The 17,758-nt window shown below is 38.5% G+C and overlaps 1 long non-coding RNA gene across 1 annotated transcript; it reads left to right on the top strand.

Annotated features, from left to right (window-relative positions):
- Positions 1 to 637: 637 nt before the first annotated feature.
- Positions 638 to 14,766, top strand: LOC135302308 (uncharacterized). The gene is made up of 3 exons (XR_010364001.1): positions 638 to 708; positions 4,973 to 5,190; positions 14,639 to 14,766. It is a non-coding gene; the product is annotated as an uncharacterized LOC135302308 (long non-coding RNA).
- Positions 14,767 to 17,758: the final 2,992 nt, after the last annotated feature.

Here is a 17,758-nt window from a genome sequence, read left to right as displayed (position 1 = left end):
TGAAAACATCAGGCATTTTCTTCTTGCTTGGCTTACAAATATTCTCCCTCTTACACACAAAAAGAATGGGAACATTGCACAACAGCATCAGAGGGAGCCTGGGGGCAGCAGTGCCATGCGTTCAAGAATTACCTTGGGGCTCTTCAAGACAGGCCACTGGAGGCGGAGGTGACACAATGAATTCAGAGAGAGTGGAGGAGTGCTGGCTGAATAGATTCTTATGCATTCTCTGTATTTAGTAATACCCACATATTGGCATTGACATGAGTTTCAGAGGCAGGAGGGTTGAGATGCAACATGGCATTCATAACGAAGACTGATAGAAGCAAAATAGGAACAATACTAAATGGGACATCATTAAATATTATTATGAGATAAAGTTAACTTTACTTAGTAGGAAAAAAAAAAAGTTCTCCTAAGAATTGTATTTCAAATACTGACATTTCATTGCTTGGCACATTCCAGCAATGACAATGAGAATTGAACAAAGATATTGCAGTCTAAGAAGATCAGGGAGCAGAATATTGCACTTCACTTTTTAATGCGTGAGTTTAGTGTGGGCTGAAGGTAGGAGCTGATAAAGCAAGGAGGTGCCATGCAACCTTCAGTCAAATACTCTGTTTCATAACTGCCAGAGGCCTTCTCAGGTGCTCCTGGTCGCTCTGGCAAAGTACACGGCTGTGTGCAGTTGTATGCAGGAAGGACCAGGTTAGTTCTCTGGGTGCTTCCTCTAGCCGGAACAGAGATCTCCACCTAACAAATGAAAGCTCCTAACAGCAATAACCTGAGCCATCTAGACTACACAGTGCTTTTTAGGTTTTATGAGCTCATGAAAGACTTTCAGACTTTCAGCCATAGTTAAGACTTGAGGGCAAAAGGAGAGATGTGCTAAATATAACAAAACAAAGAGAGATTCACTCTCCTAGAGGGAATATGAAATAATGAAAATCCCTGCAAAGACTCTACGTTCTCTATAGGGAATGCAAAACAGAAGGCTTTGGAACACACACATTGGTAGAAGTACTGGTACCCAAGTGCTAAGCCGCTCAGTGACTAACTCCAAACCTAGGCCTGATTTTCCATACAACACTAAAGCTACCCGCTGCCTACATTCATTCAAATGCAGTTGATTTGAGCTACAGAGATTTCCTTAAGTTTCTTACAATTTCTTACTGCTTGAAACTCAATCACCACCTAACACCCGAAGCCCATTCTCAACTCCCTCCTTCCTTCCTGGTCCTTTCCTGTTAGGCCCTGCAGTTATGTTTCCCAGGCAGAGGCAGTTGGTCATCCAGACATCCTAGTCCATGCTGTATCTCAAAGTGGAGAGTGTATCTATGAATATGGTATTCTCAAAATATTGTTCAAGGAAATAATTTTCCTTCCTTGAGGTATATTGTGCTTTAGTATTAGTAGGGCCTTTTTAACCTGTTCTATCTTGATACAGATGTTTCAAGCTTCAGTAGCCTGAAGGCTGGAAAAAACATATATGACCATTTCTTTTTGATACATCTTGTTGGTGTTATTTACCACGCCCTGGGACATTGTGAGGTTTTGTTGTGATTGCTTGGCTTCTGCAAGCTGTGTGTTACCAAGCATATTCAACATTCCCTGTCCCGAGTTATAGAGATTTAAATGCTAATTTATTGAGTTCTGCATGAAACAGAGGTTTCCTAGCACCTGGGCAATCCCTTACCAGAAAGGTGCTAGGATATCTCTTCCCTTTGTTTCTGTCTTTCATTAGTCTAATTAGAAGATTTATGCTACTGTCCAGTAGTGGGGTGACCAATCTTGAGGTTCTATTGAGGACAAGTGAGTGTTCAGTGGTTTGCTAACTATTCATTAATATTCAGGATTTGCCATCCTACCTCACAGAAACATCACCAGTTTGGAATAGGAAACTGTTCAGTCTAATTTGGTAGCAGTTTTCTGTGCTCCTTTCTTCACAGTGGTTCACTCTGCTCTTACCTTGCTCTCAGCTGCAGCTATTTCTACTTGTGCAAAGAACAGATGGGGTAAAATGCAGTTTGGGATGGTATGCATTCATATGAACTTTCTGCTGAGGTAAACAAATGTTGCAACCAACTAAATAAAGCCTTACTTCTTTCTTGGGAAAGACTCTGGGCAACCAGAACCAGAGGAGCCATACAGAGAGAACTATTGGCCCTGGGAAAGGCTGGTATTGAGTTTTTCATCTCTGTCTTCATACAACTTTTGAAAGCAATATCTAAAAATTAGGTAGTTCATTAAAAATGTCACAAAATCATAGTTAGATGGTATGGAAACAAAATGGATGTCTTTATTGCAAACCTCTGCTCTTGATGCAGAACTGCAAAGAATATAACTACTCATATAGGTCCAATTGAAATGGGTTTTTTTACACTTGCATTTTATTTCGTACCTTACACAGCTCAGTCTTCTACAATTTATCTGAAATACACCTTTGAGTTTCCCTGTAAGTTGTTGCCTTTCAGTGTGAGGTATTTGCACTGCCTGCAGTATGCATCCAGCTTGGGTAAAATTCTTTTTGGAGTTATCCTTATTGTCCAAATAGGCAACTACAACCAAAACAGCATGCTTAACATAAAAAGTCATTATTCCCAGGTTTCTGCTACCCTGGTTTTATGTTGCCAAAGGTAATGAAATAGTGCAGCCCAGCTGGCTGGTTTTGGTGATGAAGGCCTTGTGTTAGGAAACTATGACCTTTTTGGTTTCCTGAGGAACAGCAGTTCCCAGAAATTTACCTGCTATGGAAGCTGCTTAAAATGTTAGATTAATTCTTTTTTCAGTAAAGAAGGAATTTTTTTAAAACTAAATCATGCATAAGTTTTCATTCCATATTTTATCAAATCCAAGTAACTATTTATTTTATTATTTGAACCAAAATATTAAAAAATATGTTATTCTTCCCTGTGCCTTCTCTCTTCTCTCTGACTGTCTAATGAAGGGGAAAAAAAAAGACAAAAATAGTATCCAAAAATGGAGATTTAATTGAAAAGTCACTTTAGGAAAGAATCTTTATTCATTTGCAAAAGACCGTTTTTGATATTCTGCAAAGGGAACTATGGTGACCACTTATTTTTATCCTGTGAAATAGAAGACAACTCTTTCATCTCCAGTTCCAGCACTGTACTGTACCCAAACTGTTTAGCCCAATAACAGATTCAGCAATTCACCATGAGTTATGGCTAAGAGTTTTTTTTCTTTCTCACTCATCAATTATTTCCTGTTTTCCTGCCAAAATAAAAAAAAAAGCCAAATGCATTCTAAAACAAAAATGTCAGATGTTCTTGCTTAGAGACTGACCTTTGACAAGCAATTTGTTTGCTCTGGGTTTTGTTTTTTGGGGTTTTTTTGTGAGACAAAATTAGAGAGAAGTGGTTACTTGACTAGGGCTAGTGTAAATGTCTGGTGAAGTCAGCAGAGTTCTGGCACACTGACCCTTATCTGAGCATCTTATGCTCTTCAAAATAAAAATACATATAGTGAAAACCAATCTTCAACCAATTCTTGCTTTTTGAAAAGCAAGAATTGACTTTCTGTGCTGAAGGTATATTGAAATTATGAGAAAAACACCTCCAGGCTGCTTCCTCACCTTTCATTCCTGCCCCTCTAAAACACCCTCTTACTGAATGGATGGTCTCTACAGCACACTTGCGTGCTTTGAATGGCAGAAGTACAATGTCTTATAAAGTTATAATCAGGCTAGATCTCACTAATCTGGGTTATAGCTCAACTGTGAAGGCTCTTTTGAGTAAAATCATTTCTTTATTAATGAGATTCAGCCCAATCTCGCTGATAAAAATTACTTTAAAAGATGTCCCTTTGCTGCTATTCAAATGAATGGGAGAAAACGGTGGGTGTTTTAAGAGCTGTCTTCCTGTCATATCAGGATGGATCTCATTAGTGAAGGGAATGATTTTACCAGGAAAAAGCTTCTACAATGAGAAAACATAGCCTACCACAGATGAGCAAAATTCAAGTCTAAAATAAAACCCTTAAAAATCATCTCACTGCTGGCACTCAATAACAGGAGAAAGAACATTTCTCTCTCTTTCTCTCAAAAAAAAAAAAAAAAATTAAGTTGAACTGGACAGGATCTCATTAGTATATGAACTATTTTACTTAAAAGAGCTACCAGAATTATTCTACTCTTCAACTTACATTAATCAAATCTAACATGATTGTGGGGGAAAGGAAGAAACTGACTTAAGAAATAGACATGGAGGGATTATAATCGACAGATATTTTTAAAGAAGCTGTCATACGTTTGCTCAGGTAAACTCTTAAACCAGTGTTTGCAATGTCAGATAAATGTGACCAAACGCAAATGACTGACAAAAAAGGCAAATACAAACAGTGTTATGCCACACAGAATTTACAATAGCCTGATTATCCTTCTCTTTGGATGATTAGCAGGAAAGGCTACAAGAGCCGTATAATTTTAGCCATTCTTGAGTCCCCTTGTTATCAAAAGAAAGACAGTTTCAGCAGTCCTGGACTGCAGTCAGTGTGGGAGTCTGTGCTTTTTCCTTCTCACCCTTTATTGGATTATGAGATTCAGCTAAAATCTTGCAATGGGGTCTCTCAATTAGCATTGCTCTGAATGTAAAAGCCACTGTTTCTGAAGAAAGATCCTATTGTGAAGGAGTGGACATGGTTATCCTCACCTCTAAAGCACTCCCAGAAAAGGAAAGGCTGGGAGGGTGTACTACACATGTGCAGCTCAGAGTCCTATCTGGACAGGAGCAGGAATTTAGAGAAAATATCACACCCAGCTCAGAAAATTACCCAAGCCTGGAAACACCTATTTGAACAGAAACTAAGCATAAGAGACTGTGTGTCTTTCACAGAGTGTGACTGGCATTGCAGTATTAGACAGACAACAACAGTGACTGCAAAATCATAGATAGACTTTTACAGTGTCTCTGGGCTTTTCTAATATTTTGATGCCTTTATGCTTCTCTCATAGCACTCTTCCATGAAGCAATATAGCCAGCTGCAGATACTTATCCAAGCTGCAAACACAAACCTAGACAGGAATCAGCTTTTGATTTAAATAGCCCTAAATTAATTTGAATCACTGTAAGATTACACACACCTGTGCCCATGGATGCCTTCTTTTTGTGTTCTGGCCCTGGAACTTTTGAAGAGATTTCTCAATGACTCAGTGCAGCAGCAGCTCTAGAGGTATGGAAAGATCAGCATGTAAGTCTGTGTTCACCAGAACCCAACTTGTTAGATGTTTTAAGATTAGTTTTCTCATTATAACCACATAGCAAATATTAATGTAATAAACACCCATGGTTTTTTTCAGTGTGCTAAAAAAAATTTCTGATCAGCAGATTACTGAACATACTTGGAATTTAGTACAAGCTAATTGCAAAGAAAAAAAAGAAAGTGGAAAAACTAGGTTTGTGTGAGGCATGTTTTATTTTTTTTTTTCCATTCAAAGACTGTCAGATTCTTTGACATATCTACAGGCTGGAATCTCAGTATACCTTAATATATACATTACTCATAGATTTACAGTTGCAAATTAACTCAGTAACATTCTTTAAGATAGTTAAAGTTAAATTTATTTTTATCTCTTTCACATAAATACACACATTCAAGCACACAAAACCACATCAGCTCATATATATGTGAAAATCTATAGTGATCTTTTATTTTATCCCACCTCGAGGTAGGCTGGACTTCTATCATTCACATTTTTATGTATTCTGAACATGTTAAAACAAATCTGTCCATGTCAAAAAAGTGAATGCCGTGGACTTTATCTTTCCAGATGAGAAAGCTGCTCTGAGGTCTGATTGCAGCTATCTGAAATGAAAACACTGTAGGTGTATCCCACATTAAATGTTCAGCTTGAAGCTAGCAGTTAAGCATGTCACATTATTACATGCATAATAATATGATGAGCTGAAATGACAGAATGCCAGCTTCTCAACAAAAATTAAAGCAACAAACACTGATTTCTTTCAAGGATACCAACTATAACTTTGCACAGGGGCTTTGGGAAATGAAAGCATGTGCTTCATAGGCAAAAGGACATACCAGTATGAGAACCCAGCTGGCTGGGGAATAGACCTGCTTCTCTGGTGCTACCAGGCTAAGCAAACTATTTAAAATACCACATCACGGTTAAGGAACCCATCAAGTTTTAAATGGTGCAGCAAATATAAGGTGTAAGTAAGAATGGCAGAGTCTGTTTAAAATTATTTGTTTCAGCTCCTTTCAGTGAAATAAAATTTAATGTACTCTTGATTGGGTCCTGATAACTCATTAAAGAACAACCAGGTATGTTTGATGCATTAGAAGATGATCTTTTAGGCAATATTAGCACCCATTCCATCCATGGAATTTTGGATCTGTTCAACACTTACATGTACGACCTCACAGGGTTTATCAAGTTTTAAAAAGACACAATTTAATTAGGTTAATATTTTATTTATGTTACAACTTCCCCCTAGTCATGTCTAACAGAGGTTCTGCTTACAATCTTGCCAAATACCAAAGAACAAATCAACAGAACCTAAATATACTTTTTAAAAAGATGTTATTTGGATAAAATTTGCATTTGAAAGTCTAAATTTGCATTTCTCTCTAACCCCCCAAATATCAGCTTATTAAAAATAAAAGTTTCCAAGAGATCTTTTGGAAGCAAAACTTTTCTTTTATTTTTAGAATGAATTAAATGCTTTTGCTGGTGCATATTTTATATAATTTTGCTGCAATACATCCTAATTTTAGTTATGGTAAAACTGCAAATTTTTTTTTTTCATCTTGAAGTAGAAATGGGACATAGTTTGTAAACAAGCAATCTCACAAAAGAAATACATTCTTACTAAAAGCTGAAAACAACCAAATCTCATAAAAAAGATTAGTCACCAATCAGAGGTCTTTCTACATCACATACATGAGTGTTAATTGGAGCAAAAAATCACCCCAAAAATCCGCATAAATCTATTTTAGTACATAGTTTTCATACTTAGTGCTGATTCTCAAGAGTGAATCTCAGGTGTTCCACTCCTGTCATGCTGGCACAGGACTTCATCCTCTGGCTACTGGATGTAATACTTCCAGTAAAGGATTTGCTTTCCAGAAGAAGATAGAGAATATTCCAGGGCCACTGAAACCTGAATAAAAGAAGGTAGTAAAATGCTTTTTATATTCCTGAGAAACTAACACACATTGGCCTCTCCCATGTTGTCGATGTATCCATCATTTCTGCAAGTAATAGGTGGATATTTTTATAAGATAAGGTATTACATGGTAGTTTTGACACTTTATTGGTCAAATATAGATGACAAAATAGTATTTTCTTTTACTTATAGCAAACACAGAAAACTACATTTGATGTCTTGTGTTTTTGCAACAACTAAAATACACAGTATCCAAAATTCAACAAGACCAAGCAGACAGCCCACATGCTTCTTTACTGCTCTCAGAACAGAGCTCTTTGATATGCCAAACTTCTTTGCTCTCTGTTGTGGGCCCCTAGGTGACCAGGACCCCATTTTCATCTCGCACATCTCTGAATTAAAGCACTGAAAAACTGATATGTCTGGTTTCTGGCAAACTGCAGGAAAACAGAAGTTCCAGCCTCAAGTATTTCCTTGGAAAACACAATGCCAAAGAGCAGTTTCTGTCAGCAGAAGCACTGCAGTTTCACTATTTTTTTCCCTGGCACAGAAGTGTTGTCATGTAGCAGAATCCTGCACTATTCAGGAATTTATGTGCTGGGGTGCTCACGCTGGTTGTATTTATGTCTGTGTTAGGTTGTTCATAGGTGATGCTCCATGAGAGTACCCCAGTCTGGGCACTGTTTGTACACCCTCTGCACAGCCAAGCCACTACAGAGGTGAGCACAGTGCAAAGTGACACCCTGAGGGGGCACTTACCAGCTTAATACCAGAATTTTATTCCTGGCAATGTTCCTTTACCACTCCTCCTTGTGACGCTGCTGTCTCCAACTCTTCCTCCTTTTCTATTCAAAGGACAATCATGGACAGTCACAATCTCCATGGAAGCTTCTCTGACAAGTGCTTTCTAGAACATTTAATGCCCTAGAACAAGACTTGCTTTCCTTCTCCAGTGGGATGAGTTGTGAACACTTTGGTTGTCTCCAGCCCTGCCAGACAGGATATGTCAGCGCACATTTTGTCCAGAATACACTTGAAAGCAACACAGACACCAGTGTAAAACTTCCAGCATTCCCTCCTGCCCTCCTGTACAGTGAGGGGATACTCCAGAGGGACTGCCAAGGGAAAAAGGTTTAACTGTTTGGTAAGCTGATTTCAGATCTGCTGCCAGAAATACTGTAATGAGACAAATGGGCACTGGTATTTTATCCTCTCTGGTTCATTTTTTGATTTGTGGATTCTCAGATGGGTTCCTAATTTCTGCTCTGGTTTTCAGCTTCTAGGAGCTCTCTAGATGCAGCATCAAGCACACCTCTTAGCAAGAACCTCATTTATAATGTAATCAAAGCAAGGGTAACTGCAGTCAAGTTCACACATAACAGAAATGCCTGCACCTGTTCTAAATGCAAGTGGAAAAAAAATAGCTTGGTTGACAAGAAGCCATACATGACCTAGCAATGTGTGTTTGCAGCCCAGAAATCCAATTGTATCCTGGTCTGCATCCCAAGCAGTGTGGCAAGCAGGGCAAGGGAAGAGATTCTGTCCTTCTACTTTGGTCTGGTGAGATCACACCTGCAGTTCTGTGTCCTCAACATAGGATGTGGACCTGTGGAGCAAGTCCAGAGATCAGACAAATCCAGAGATTAGAGGGACGGAGCACCCCTCCTGTGAGGAAAAAGCTGAGAAAGTTGGGGTTGCTCATCCTGGAGAAGCATAGGGTCTGGGAAAATCTTATACAACTTTCCAGGTTACAAGAGAGCTGGACATGGACTTTCCATGAGAGTGTGTAGTGAGAGGACAAGGGGTGTGGCTTTAACTGAAAGAGAGCAGGTTCAGACTAGGTGTAAGGAATGAGAATGAGAGGCAATGGGACAGGTTTTTCAGAAATTTGTGAATGTCCCATCCCTAGGAGTGTTCAAGGCCATTTGGATGGGGCTTTGAGCAACCTGGTCTAGTGGAAGAAATTGAAATGAGATGATCTTTAAGGTCCCTTCCAACTAAAACCATTCCATGATTCTTTTCACTTAACTGGGGATGCTGTGCAATTCAACAATTACTGCCTGTGCTCAAGCAAGGCTTTCAAATCAGGACCACTTCTCATTTCATTCTTTATGTATCTTAAGATATAATTTATTCTTTGTCTTTATGCATCAGGCTCAGTCTAATAATTCTTCCTAGACCGTTCTAGCCATCTTCTTGAACTTCTGCAGGTGTTTTGCAAACCATGGTGATATGCAGGGCTAAAGAGAGGGAAAATTCAACCACTTCTGTACTTTTGTCTATGTAAATAAGCCAGGACACATACACTTTACCTTCCTTCTCCTATACCTACCAATTTGCAATGTCTGGATCTTCCATTAAATGTCTCATGATTTCCATATGTTTAATATTATGCACAAATAAGTTTAGTACTTACAAATTAAACTGTCACATGGAAAAGATGAAATTGTGAAAGCAAAGGAAAAAAACTCAGAGCTATAAATTGTGATACTGTCTGGTCTCAAAGATAGTGATAAAAAATAAAAACTTATTTTTCCCTTCCTCAGGATATGAGAAATATTTCTTCTAATTAATTGTGCACCATATGTAGCAATCCAAATTATGGAGGTGACCAGGTGATTCCTGCCCTCACTCACTTGAGCATAAATCTGGTTTTGTGTCCTGGAAGGGACTGCTGTGAATTTGTGCTAGAAATAAACCTAAGAATAGTGTTTGAACCACTGCCATAAGAAGAAGCAAAGAACCAAACAGAACATTATTAAAATGTCAGCGTTCATTTCTGTTCTCAATAGCTATGCACAACACCCCTGCTCCTTCACAAAAAGGAGCTGGAAGGTCACTGTCATTTCTGGTCTTGAAGACATGTGTCACTCATTTCCAGCCTCTTCTGATATTTGACAGTATGGACCTGCCTGGAGCACAGCAAGAATAAAGGATGACACAGCTCACTGAGCAAAATTTCATTAACAATTTCCCTCCTACTCAAATAAGAGCTCACCCCTGACCCTAACATGTAGAGTTTGCTACAGAAGAGGCACTTGCAAGGGCTTCAGTTAATGCAACCCAGCCTTTGAAAAAGCCAGGCCTCTGTCTTGGAGGAATGCTTGAGTTTATAACAATCTTTGATAAAATACTACATAATCTGTAAGAGAAGAAGTGGGCTGCTTCAGCAGAGTAGGTCATGATTTTCATTGTCTAGTCTGATCTGAGTTTATTGCACCAAGTGAATCTAAAAGCACAGGTTTTCAGTGAAAACCATTGCATCTCTGTCAGCTATATTTGTGTGTCCATACTCATGTCATAATTAATACTTCACTCCAAATGTGCGATTAGATACTATGTTTCATTTTGGTAAAACAGGAAACTCCATTAAGAGTTTAATTACTATCTTGTCCAGGATATTCTGTGTTGCACTAAAACCTGATACTTTTCCTTTTACTGTAACCTGACATCTTCCAATGCTACAGTTGGTACCTGTCTTGACACATGACACAGATTTTTGTTCATGACAAACAATGTTGCTTGGGTCAAGCAGTTTATAGATTCATCAAAATTGTTTGTATTTTAAGAACTATACATGTCTGTCTATATAGCCTAATGCATAATGTATTATCATCACACATGACATGATAATTGATGTTTCATATTCTTACTAAAGACACAGCATGAAGTTTCAGTTGGGTGAAATCATGACACTTGTCCAAACCCATAAATATTTAATTGAAAAAATCTCCCAACCTTAATCCTTAATATTTCTACATTTGGGGAAATTTTGGGTTTCAACTTTGTGGATTAAACCAGACTCTAACATTAAATGTCACTGCTTGCAAAGGTAAGGTATTTCATTCCATATGCCCAGACACAAACTGAGATGATTTTAGAGCATTGATGTGGCAAAGAATGTTGTAACAGCAGACAGTGCCCTTCTGTACAGTAAAACATCTCCAGAATTCAAAGTCCTGTCACAATAGTTTTAGAGTTTCCACTCTGTAAAAAAAGATTCATTTCTGTGATGGTCTAAGCAGTTTTATAGAAGCATTTCATAGAATCATAGAATATCCTGAGTTGGAAGGGACTCATCAGGATTATCAAAGTTTAACTCCTGGCCCTGCACAGAACTATGCTCAAGAGTCACACCATGTATCTGCATTGTTCCAATGCTTCTTGAACTCTTGGCACTGTGACCACTGCCCTGGGGAGCCTGTTCCAGTGCCCAACACCTTCTGTGTGAATACCCTTTTCCTAATATCCAACCTAAATTTGCCCTGACACAACTTCAGGCCATTCCTTTGGATCCTGTCACTGTCACCACAGAGCAGAGATCAGTGCCCACCCCTCCTCTTGCCCTCACAAGGAAACTGTAACTGCAGTGGGGTCTCCCCTCAGTCTCCTCCAGGCTGAACAGATCAAGTGACCTCACCCACTCTTCATAAAACTTCCCTTCAAGGCTCTTCACCATCTTCACTGCCTTCCTTTGGACATTCTCTAATAGCTCTGCATCCTTCTTATATTGTGACACCGAAAACTGCCCCCAGCACTTGAGGTGAGGCTGCCCCAGTGCAGAGCAGAGTGGGACAATCCCCTCCCTTGCCCGGCTGGTGATGCTGTGCCTGATGCACTCCAGGATAGCACTGGTCGTCCAGGCTGCCAGGGCACTGCTGACTCATATCCAACCTTCTGTCAACAAGGAGCCCCAGTTCCCTTTCCACAGCACTGGTCTCCAGCCTGTTATTCCCCAGTGAGTGCCAGCTGATTGCCTGCGTCAAACTTCATACAGCTGGTGATTGCCCAGTCCTCTGATCTGTCAAAGTCTCTCTGCAAGGCATCCCTGCCTTTGAGGGAGTCGACAACTCTCCTCAGTTTTGTATCGTCTGCAAAATTAGTGCACCTTTGAGTTCTGCATCCAGGTCATTTATGAAGATGTTGACGAGCACAGGGCTGAGGATGGAACCCTGTGGAACCCCACTAGTGACAGGTCACCAGTCTGATGTCACCCCACTCGCTGTAACCCGTTGTACCTGACATGTGGGCCAGCTGCTCACCCATCCCATCATGTGTTTGTCCAGCTGTATGCTGGACATTTTGTCCAGAAGGATCTTGTCAGAGACAGCACTGAAAGCTTTACTGTAATCTAAAAAAAATTGCATCTACTGGCTTGTATTGATCAGCCAGGTGGGTTACCTTGTCAGAAAAGGAAATTAGGTTTGACAAGCAGGACTTTCCTCATGAAACTGTGCTGGCTGTGAGCAATGACTGTGCTGTCCTTCAGATGTTTTTCAGTAACTCACAGGTATTCCTTATAGCAGGAAAGGGTAACATCAATCATTTCTTGAGAGAAAAAGTAAAAGAAAGCTTAGTATTACTTTAATTTTTGGTTTAAATTTAAAATACAGTCTAAAGACAGTTGTGGTGTGGGAGTGCAGTCATTTTAAACAAGTACTGTCTTATGTTGTTCTTGATTGCAATGTTCTTAGTAACTGAGAGGAGAGAGCAGTGACTGATAAATAATCAATATTTGCAAGACCATATAAATAAAGCAGAATATTAAGATGAAAGAACTCAAGAATCAAAAGAGATTTGATATAATTTGATATAATTCCCAAGGAATTAGGCATTTCCTTTGTTGACAGAACTTTTTAAAAAAATCTATCATCATCTTTGTAACCAATACTTACAGTTATTTAGAACTGCTCCAACAGCAAGCGACTGAAAGAATCTGAAACAAGGTTCAGTTTCACTTATTGCTATTTCTAAATATTAGAGATAGGGATATTAATTTAATTTTAAATTTCTATTTTTTCCGTAAAGACTATATTAACGTAGACAGTGCATAGGAGTCTTAAAGTATAAGATAAGGCTGTATGGAGGAGATCTGTTCAATGTGGGCGACCTGTCTCCCAAATTCAGTTCTTGTACTTTATCTTTTAATTTATTCAGAACGCCTTTGCAATTCACACCCTCTGATCTTCTCTTGTATAAATCACACTGGCCCTCCTTATTCCTTTGGTAACCTCGTACTGGTACCTACCACAAGGTGCCCAGAAATGAGACAATTTTACATTTCAATTCAATACAATTTCACATTTCATCACCTCAATGCACTGCACAGGATTTGTGCTTTGGATTCAAAATTAGCCCAATGAGCGCAAAAAGCCAACAGCTGCAGGGCTTATATTTCTCTTGCCCTAGTAAATAGGGCTTAAGAAAGCTTTGAACTCCACGGAGACAGATAAAGAATGTAAAGGAACACATTATGAAAAACAGATCTCTAAAAAGTTATATGAAAGGTATCAATACAGTTACACCAAGTCTCTTTTCCCTTAAACAATACTTTTAGAGAATATAGAATTCTTCACTTTCCCTCCATTTTTGGCTAAAATGGCTACAGTGTTAAAAATGGAAAAGGCACCTCTATAGTTTCTTTAACCTAGCCTATCTAAAAAATTAGATCTGCAGGTCTGAATGTGGGTAAAAATCTCAATGATTTCTAAAGAAACTGTGTCTGTGTTGCTCTTGCTGCTGGTCATTCTTAGTTTCTGACCAGAAGGTTGATGATCACTTCTCAGTGCCTGTCTCCAGCCTCCAGCATAGATTCACTGCTCCATTACAGACTGTAACTTCAATACCCACATCATTTAGTGAGGCTGATTAACTATTGAACTGGCTCTTAATTGCATTAGCCAGCAAAAAAAAAAAAGAGGTCTTTGGAAGAGTGGCTTACAAAGAATTTGGATCTAGAACACCCCTATAGGACTCCATGCCTCCCATATTGTCCTCTGTCTTTTCTCCTATTTACTGTGCTTTTTAAAGCTTATTGTTTACCTGTGAAGAAAATTCAGTCAGAACCATGAAATACAAGTAATCATCAATGTTTGCCAACAACCAAAGGGTAGTAAATAAGGTATTAGCTGCAGAACATCAGTTACTAAATACCTGGAGGGTGGCCAGTCCGGATGTAAGTTTGTATTCTTTTTCTCCCCTGCTGTCATTTATGTCAATCTTGAATAGATTCTGTTTTACTATGCAGTGGATTACACCCAGAGCTTATGGATATGAATATGGGTTGCTTGATTTGCTCTCTCTGATCATGCTCCAGTAGTATTAACACTTGGGGTCAATCTGGATTATCCCATGTTTAAAAGATGACAATTAAACACTTCAATTCTTAATTTCTGAGAATTTCTTCATGCTTGTATGAGGAGATAAAGGAATTGCTCATGCATACTTACTTTGCCAATTTCTTATTTCTGGTGGGCTTGGTAGTGGTAAAGAGAAAAAGAAATAAGATTGTTGCACAAGTATTCTCCCTTGGATCTGAACAAGTTCCAAGGAACTTAAAGGTTGAATGGGTGATTTCACTTTTCAGAGACATTTTCTCCTTCTGTGTTGAGACTCCACAGTCAAAATTAGATAAGATGCAAACCTAAAGCAAAGTGTGGAGTTCAAATTTTACCAGTTTTGTGTTTAGAAAAGAGCCTGGTTTGTCATCACAGGAGGTAAGGGTGACTGCATGTGAAACCGTCTGGGATACCACCAAGTGAGAAGGAACTTGGGACCCACTTCCAAGCTGGAAGAAAAATGCAAAGAAAAGCAGAAGGCTATCTTTAGCATGCCAAGTACATTAGATGAAAAGATGAGATCATCCGAAAGGTAAAGGAGACTTTCCTCTAAAATATATGTCTCTGATGTCATGAAGTAGCTGGTGTGAAAACTTGCTTGATATGTAGTAGCTCAGATATTTTTGCTCACTATTTATTTTTATCCTCAGTATGTTAACTAGGAAGACAGTGTCAGAACTACACAAAATGAAGACACTTTGAATAAGAAAAAATATTATGAAAATGTATAGAAATTATTGTGAGAAATACTTTATTTAAAATATTGCTAAATCCCCTTTCTAAATACACTGCTTTAGAACCCAGGTCCAATCCGGACTGAACACAGCAGCTTTGAGGACCTTGACCAAGTGGGTGGGGGATAAGAGAAAGCAAAATGCCTGCTTACAATCATTGTGTGTGACCTTTCCAAGGACCAGACTATGAATTCCAAGTTTGACCATAGTTTTCTGTGCTTTTTTGAAGGCAGGGATTTTTTTTCTATAGAAATAACGTTATGATATAACTAAGTGGAATGGAGTACATATTTTCTCTGTATTAAGAACATAAATCAATGATTTTAAAGATTACATTATTATTTTCTCAAGTGGAAAAATGTGTGACCAGATAGCAGCTACATGTCAGTACCAATGTTAAATTTAGCTTTCCAAAATTTGTTTCCCAAACTCTCTGGCTGTATGCAAGAAATACAAACCACCAAAGGTTGAAAATAACCCACAAAATCATAGAATTCCAAAAAGCCATAGTGACTACAAAAATTCTTAGCCATGAAGGTGTTAATCAGTGTATATACTGTCTCATCTGCATCGAAGAAGCTCTGCAATTAAAATTAGAACTTTTATGTCTGATCCCCAGCTTGCTGCTATTCAAAGCTCCTATCTGCATACACTGGGGATGGAAAAGGTCTTTTGAAAGTAAATAATTGGAAAAATTAGAGGGATTTTCGAAGATTGCAGAGCTTCCCTTTAGGACCAGTCCAGGAGCCCTGTCCTTCTGTCAAAGTACAAATTACCCCCATATGGTGATGACCGTTCTCTCAACTGTAATTTATTCATTATGCAGAGTGCCGAATACCAAATGGTTAAAGCACAGCAGCAGAACAATGGAATAGGCTTGGGAAGCTAATAAGTGTCCAATCAATGAGAACCTAATGAACTATAACATGTAATACTTTATAAGGCATTCAAATTAAAAAGGGGAAAGAAATCGACAATGATGCAATATCAATTTACTTAGTCAAAGTCTAATAAAACAAAATAAGCATCACTCTCCAAAAATACAGTCATAACTGACATTTGGGGAAGGGGAATGAGTGGAAGATAGTATCAAGCCAAAATTCCTTTAAGAACATAATTAGTACTAACCAACTGTCCTTATTTAATGTAAGCTCTTTGCACCAAACTCTTCTGGTGAGGTAGTAAAAAAATGTAAGGATTTTTTCCTGTACACAACCTTTTCTCTTCTATCCCAAAAGCCTTATTTTACTGTGAATTCCATTACCATGTTAAAAAAAAATCCTGACTCTGATTGTGTAGAAATAGTAATAATTAATAGGCCATGGACAAGGTAATCTCAAAAAGGTGTTCTGTCTTTCATAAGTAGCCAATAGGCAGAACATCTGGATAGAGCTGTTTTCAGTTAAATGCTGGCAAGGAAGCTCTTAATTCCTTCCCCAGAATGAGGAGGTGACGGCAGGGATCCAGGTATCCTGTCTGACAGAGCACTTCACTGGCTTTTGTGTCTGCTGGGCTGCTTAGTCAAGAATCTCTGTTCTCGTCTTCTTCCACTGAGACACCCATCTTTAAATGAGAAATTTCAATTAATGTGTCTCTGAATTATTGTTTCTGTGTATTTTTTTTAAAAAGCTTGTTGTGGGCTTTTTTGTGGTCCTTGTTGGTTTAGGATTTTTTTGTATTTTAAGTACCCTTAATCCATCTTATATTGGCTTGTGTTGCCTTCCCTGACAGAAAAGGTGCCAACAAGATGGTTCATTCTTGACTCAGCCAGCTACACATATTAGCAATTCTCACAGCAGTTGCCAAGTATAACTGTACATTCTCCTCTTTGAGAGTGACTGTAGTTTTCTTTTTCCACAGCAGTTGACATTAAGTGTCTTCTGTGTTTCCTGCTGCTCCTGTTCACATGTGATAGTGTTTAGTGTCAGTTTCACTATTTCTCCGTTTCTTTTTCTGTGTGAGTCTCTTACCTCTTATAATTTTCTCTATTAAAAATAATAAAATAAAACAAATCCCTACTCTCTTTTATTATTCTATGCTTAAATTTGATGACAGGCATTTTGGTCTCTGGACTTCTGCTTCCAGCTCTGCCACTGGTATCCTGGTCTTTTGCACTGGTCACAGGAATGAAGTCTCTGGGTTGCATTGCAGGAGCCTTGCCTATGACACAGCAGAGTTTATGAAAGCAAAAAACCTGAATTATGTGTGACTTCAAATGCATGGTCATAAAAGGTTTTGATGCTGTCCATCCCCAGATGGTCAAACAAACACTATTCATAACAGTCATGTACTTCTGAGAGTTTTCTTATCCTGTGTAAGTCCAAAACCAATAGCAAATGACCCTTGTGCAGTTTTCAGAGCTGCAATTTATCTGTGTCTTCACTACCACAGTAACTGGAGTGGAAAACTTCTGGGAACTAGAAGTAATCCTCTGTGTTGTAAGACAAACCTCTCTTTTATAAGTGAAAAGAGACAAAAAATGGATATTTTATGCATTCACCTGGACACTATTCAAATAGGTGGGTTCAAAGAAGGGTGCTTGACAAATTAGGAACACTGGACATAATTGACGTTCTAATGACTTAAAAGTCTGGCTAAGGAGCTCATATCGGTGAAATGTCCAGTAGCCCAGGAATAACTTTTCAGAAATTTAATCAAGTCTTTCAGTCTTTCTCAGCCTGTCTCATATTCAAGAAGAAAACAAAAGGATGCAAATGCATTACATTGGTGTTTGACTGTAAGAAATAAGTTATTATTATTT

The sequence above is a fragment of the Passer domesticus genome, chromosome 6 (genome assembly GCF_036417665.1).
Source record: "Passer domesticus isolate bPasDom1 chromosome 6, bPasDom1.hap1, whole genome shotgun sequence".
NCBI classification, from domain to species: Eukaryota; Metazoa; Chordata; class Aves; order Passeriformes; family Passeridae; genus Passer; species Passer domesticus.
Note: the sequence above shows the minus strand (reverse complement) of the source record. Positions and strands in the feature narration are given on the sequence as shown.